The following is a 5,976-nucleotide window of genomic DNA, read 5'->3' as shown; positions in this document are numbered from 1 at the left end:
CTACATCAACTCTATTGCCCTTCCGATGAAGCGTGAGTAGTTTACCACAGACCTACTGAAGGAAATATGCCCTAGAGGCAATAATAAAGTTATTATTTATTTCCTTATTTCATGATAAATGTTTATTATTCATGCTAGAATTGTATTAACTGGAAACATAATACATGTGTGAATACATAGACAAACAGAGTGTCACTAGTATGCCTCTACTTAACTAGCTCGTTGATCAAAGATGGTTAAGTTTCATAACCACATTGTAACACCCCGGATGTAACTTTCCCTATTTGTACTCCAACTCTTGCCATTTCTGGCGTTAAGTTATATTTATTTCTCGGGTTCAGGTCTTTGTCTCCGTGTGTTGTTTTCTTTTTCATGCATCACATATCATGTCATCATGTGCATTGCTTTTGCATATGTGTTCATCTCATGCATTCGAGCATTTTCCCCGTTGTCCGTTTTGCATTCCGGCGCTTCGTTCTCCTCCGGTGGTCATTTCTAGCTTTCTTTCGTGTGTGGGGATTAAACATTTCCGGATTGGACCGAGACTTGCCAAGCGGCCTTGGTTTACCACCGGTAGACCGCCTGTCAAGTTTCGTATCATTTGGACTTCGTTTGATACTCCAACGGTTAACCGAGGGACCGAAAAGGCCTCGTGTGTGTTGCAGCCCATCACCCCTCCAATTTGGCCCAAAACCCACCAAACTCTGCTCCATGTCCTAGAGCGTTCGATCACGATCGCGTGGCCGAAAACCGCACCTCATTTGGACTCTCCTAACTCCACTTATGCCTATAAATAGCCCCCCCGTTTTCGGATCATCTCCCCCTCTCGAAACCCTAAAAATCAGATCCGCCGCGCACCGGACGTGTCCGGCCGCGCCGGACGTTGTCCGCCGCCACCCGCGTCCTCTCCCGCGCTGCCAAGTGGCGACCGCCGCCACCGCCGCCTCGGAGGCCCGCCGGCCCGTTCCCGGCCCCCGCCTCGGAGGCCCGCCGGCCCGTTCCCGGCCCCCGCGGCCCAACTCCTCCCCGCCGCCTCGCGCCACTCGCCCGACCCCGCCGCCCGGCTCCGTCCGCCGCCCGCGCCCGCCGTCCGCCACCGGAGCCGGCCCGCTCCGCCGCCGCTCCGCCCGCCGTCCGCCGCCTCGCCCGCGGCTCCCCGCCGCCGCCGCCGCCGGGCAGCGCGCCGCCCCGGGCCGGCCAGCCCCGCCGCCTCTCCGACCCCGCCGCCGCATCGTCGCCGGCCGGCCGAGGCCCAGCGAGCTCCCCTGCCTCCGGCCACCGCCAACTCCTCTCCGGTGATCCTCGGGAAGCGTGCCACGATCCAGATCTGAAACGTCTACAGTAAACCCTAATTCCGCGAGGTGGTTTTTTTGCAAAGTCCCGGAATTCTTGATCCATATGCACATGTTCGCGCTCCGTAACTTTTCATCCGTAGCTCCGATTTGGGCATATAATATATGAAAATGTTCGCCTCGACGAGTACATCATTCCGTTCCATTGCATCATTTTCATTTGAGCTCATCTTGATGCCCAAAATGCCGTTAGAAGGAGGCTTCGTGAGTTAATTGTCAGATCTGCTAGTTCATCTTAGACTTTTGTCATTTTTGCCATGATTATTGTGTGCATGCTATGCCTGTGAGTCCTTCATATGTTTTGTTAAGGATTTTGTCTTATTTACAGAGGTGCAACCCATGCATTTTTAGGATGTGTGTGGTGACTTGTGCAAGATTGCAAAGTGAGGAACCCGGTAAATCTGTTTTCAGGGACTTTGTTGTTTTCACAAAGTCTGGGATTATTTAGTTCATGATGCCATATGTTCAGCTTGTTTCCTAGTGATCCGTGCCTGTTTTGAGGATGATCAGTAAAGGAGTTTTGTTAATAATGTTATGCTCTATCCATCCATGTCTTTGTTTGCAATTATGGAGCACCCTAGCTTGAGTCAATCGAGCTCTACTTTTGCTTCATGGTGAATCTGGGCAGTTCGTCAACTTGTTTGCGATTTTGCCGATGCTATTGTAGTTGATCCGTGCATGCTATGCCATTGTTCTTGTCATGTCTAGCTTGTATTTTGTGCCTTCTTAATGGATGTATGCCTGCCTTGCCATGACTTGCACCATGGTGAGTGCATCGAGCTCGTTTACATGCCTTCGTGAGTTATATTTCAGCATGTCTCAGTTTTCACAAAGTCTGAAAACTGATTGTGTTTTTTGCTATGTTCGTGTGCCCGTTAGTATATTTTATGATCCCTTTTGGCCCCAGTTCACTTTGGGTCTTTTGTTAAGCTTGTTGAGTAGCTCCATGCCATATTCTTCTTTGTCATAATCAGGTCATGTATCATGTTGTTTTGCTGCTCCGAAGAGGGCTTCGTGATCTGAAATTTCAGACAAGTGTTAATTTCACTAAGTCTGGAATCTGTTTTGCATTTGCGTTTTTGTCATGCTTGTTTGAACCTCATAATGGATGAATTGGCCGTGGCTCAGTGCTAGTTTTTTGTTAAGAATCTTGTGTGCATCGCTGCCATGTTTATTGTTGTCATGTTTGGTGGCTGTAGCATGTTCATTTCGTTGCATTTAGATGCCTACTTGCTGTAAATCGCAGACCGGTGTCAATTTTGAAATGATTGCCATTTCCAAACCGTAACTCCGATTCTGGCGTTCTTTATATCGTTTTCAAGCGATTTCATCTCATCTTTCCAGTGGCACCCTTGGAATTCCAAGTTGAGGCCAGGTTCATGCATTTCCTATCATATCTTGCATTTTGCATCCCGCGTAGCATATCATCATTGCATCTTATTGCTTGGTCTTGCACGTGGTTGATTGTATCTTTATTGCTTGTTTGTCTTGTGGTAGAGCCGGGAGACGAGTTCGCTACCGAGGAGTCCGTTGAGTTTGCTTTGAGATCAGTCAACTCTGACAACTGTGCAGGCAAGATGATCATACCCTCGAAATCACTACTATCTTTGCTATGCTAGTTTGCTCGCTCTTGCTATGCCAATGCTACGATGCCTACCATTTGCTTGTCAGCCTCCCAATTGCCATGTTGAACCTCTAACCCACCTTGTCCTAGCAAACCGTTGATTGGCTATGTTACCGCTTTGCTCAGCCCCTCTTATAGCGTTGCTAGTTGCAGGTGAAGATTGGAGGCCGTTCCTTGTTGGAACATTATTTACTTGTTGGGATATCATTATATTGCCATGTTATCTTAATGCATCTATATACTTGGTAAGGTGGAAGGCTCGGCCTCTCGCCTAGTGTTTTGTTCCACTCTTGCCGCCCTAGTTTCCGTCATATCGGTGTTATGTTCCCGGATTTTGCGTTCCTTACGCGGTTGGGTTATAATGGGAACCCCCTGATAGTTCGCCTTGATTAAAGCTTTTCCAGCAATGCCCAACCTTGGTTTTACCATTTGCCACCTAGCCTCTTTTCCCTTGGGTTTCCGGAGCCCGAGGGTCATCTTATTTAAACCCCCCCGGGCCAGTGCTCCTCTGAGTGTTGGTCCGACCGAGTAGACTGCGGGGCCACCTCGGGGCAACTTGAGGGTTGGTTTTACTCGTAGGATGTCTCATCTGAGTGTGCCCTGAGAACAGATATGTGCAGCTCCTATCGGGATTTGTCGGCACATTCGGGCGGTGTTGCTGGTCTTTGTTTTAACCTGTCGAAGTGTCTTGAGTACCGGATCCGAGTCTGATCGGAATGTCTCGGGAGGAGGTCTATTCCTTCATTGACCGTGAGAGCTTGTCATGGGCTAAGTTGGGACTCCCCTGCAGGGATTGAACTTTCGAAAGCCGTGCCCGCGGTTATGGGCAGATGGGAATTTGTTAATGTCCGGTTGTAGATAACTTGAACCTTAATTAATTAAAATGAATCAACTCGTGTGTTGCCGTGATGGCCTCTTCTCGGCGGAGTCCGGGAAGTGGACACGGTGTTGGAGTAATGCTTGCGCAGGTTGTTCCTCTAGATTCTCGCTCGCGCTTTGCCTCCTCTTCTCGCTCTCTTTTGCGAATAAGTTAGCCACCATATATGCTAGTCGCTTGCTGCAGCTCCACTATAATTTGCCTTACCCTTCCTATAAGCTTAAATAGTCTTGATCGCGAGGGTGCGAGATTGCTGAGTCCCTGTGGCTCACAGATACTATAACTCCAGATGCAGGTCCAGGTGATTCCGCTCCAGGTGACGAGTACGAGCTCAAGTGGGAGTTCGACGAGGACTCTCAGCGTTATTATGTTTCCTTTCCCGATGATCAGTAGTGGTGCCTAGTTGGGGTTTGATTCAGGGCCTTGTCGCATGTTGGGTTCTTTTCTATTTTGGCGCCGTAGTCGGGCCATGAGTGTTTTTGATGGATGTTATTTATGTACTCTGATGTGACGTGGCGAGTGTAAGCCAACTATGTATCTCCCCCTTTTATTAATATTACATGGGATGTTGTAATGATTGCCTGACTTGCGACATTGCTTTCAATGCGGTTATGTCTCTAAGTCGTGCCTCGACACGTGGGAGCTATAGCCGCATCGGGTGCCTCGACACGTGGGAGCTATAGCCGCATCGAGGGCGTTACAAGTTGGTAATCAGAGCCTTCCCCGACCTTAGGAGCCCCATTGCTTGATCGTTTTAGCAGCCGAGTTGTGTCTAGAAAAATGTTTTGAGTCACTTAGGAATTATATATCGGAGAGCTTAGGAATTCTTTTTACTTCCCAGTCTCCTCATCGCTCTGGTAAGGCATCCTGACGTAGACTTTTGACTCTTCTCTTCTCAAATTTCACTAAAAAAAATTTTAGGATCACGCGAGTATCTTGGAATCGTTCCGATGGCTTATGATGAGAACATTGTCTTGGTGCCTCCTGTCAGGGGTTTAGTGGAAGTGTCCCGGGGAGTTGAGCTCTGAGGTATTGTCATCATAATTTTATCGTTGCAATTCTGGAATACTTGAGATATGTTCGCCGACATCGAAAATCTCTTTTATGCAGTTCGTTGGTGAGATAACCTCGACGCCACCCAGTACTGGGGCGGGAGTTCGGGAGTATCGCCATAACTTGTATAACGGATGCTTTTCGAAGGTTGAGGTAGATGGTTTCCGAAGTTTTCTTGGTTATGTGTTGAAGGATGGATATAGCTGGATGTAGGATTTGCTAGTTTGGGTGAGATATTATGCTTCCCCTGTATCCCCAACACCTGATTGCATAACCGGAAAGGTTCGGGAGTTTCATAGGTGGGAATTCTAGTAGCTCTAGTTCTTCTTCCACGGATATTGGTTTGAGATTGGGATTTCTTACCGATTATTCGTTCTTTATCCGTACCTTGTTGATTTATTTCTCTACCTTAATTCTACGTGGCTTCTCAATTTATGGATATGTGACCATTTGAAGAGGAATGCATTCGTTCATTTGGTTCGGATGTGAAGACTATATGTTGCAATTTTCATTCCGTTGGATTTAGCTTCAATATTTATCTATCATGTGCTAATGGTGGTCAACCTCTTCAGGATGGCTCCCGCTAAGAGCACCAGTCAGAACCAGAATCAAGATCCGCCACCGCCTCCACCTCCTCCGGAGGCATGGCAAGCTGTGATGGCCGCAACCAATGCAAACACTCAGCTGATCATGCAAATTCTCCAAGAGCGTAATCAAGGCAGTCAAGGGAATCAAGGCAGCAATCAGAGTCACTTTGCTACACTCAACCAGTTCCTTGCTAACGGGCCAAAGACTTTCAGCAATTGTGTTGAGGCAACCGATGCTGACGATTGGCTTGTGGATCTGTGTAAGCATTTCGAGTGCAGTAACGTCAGGCCTGAGGACTTTGTCAAGTTCGCTTCCTTCCAACTCAAAGATCAAGCTGCAGAATGGTTCCAGCAGTACAAGGATTCCAGAGGTGGACGTGTTATCACTTGGGATGATTTCCGTCAAGATTTCCGAGCTCATCATATTCCGCAGAGCGTGGTTGAAAGCAAGCGTGAGGAATTCCGCAATCTGAAGCAAGGCTC

The sequence above is a fragment of the Triticum urartu genome, chromosome 5, assembly GCF_003073215.2.
Source record: "Triticum urartu cultivar G1812 chromosome 5, Tu2.1, whole genome shotgun sequence".
Classification (NCBI taxonomy): Eukaryota; Viridiplantae; Streptophyta; class Magnoliopsida; order Poales; family Poaceae; genus Triticum; species Triticum urartu.
Note: the sequence above shows the minus strand (reverse complement) of the source record.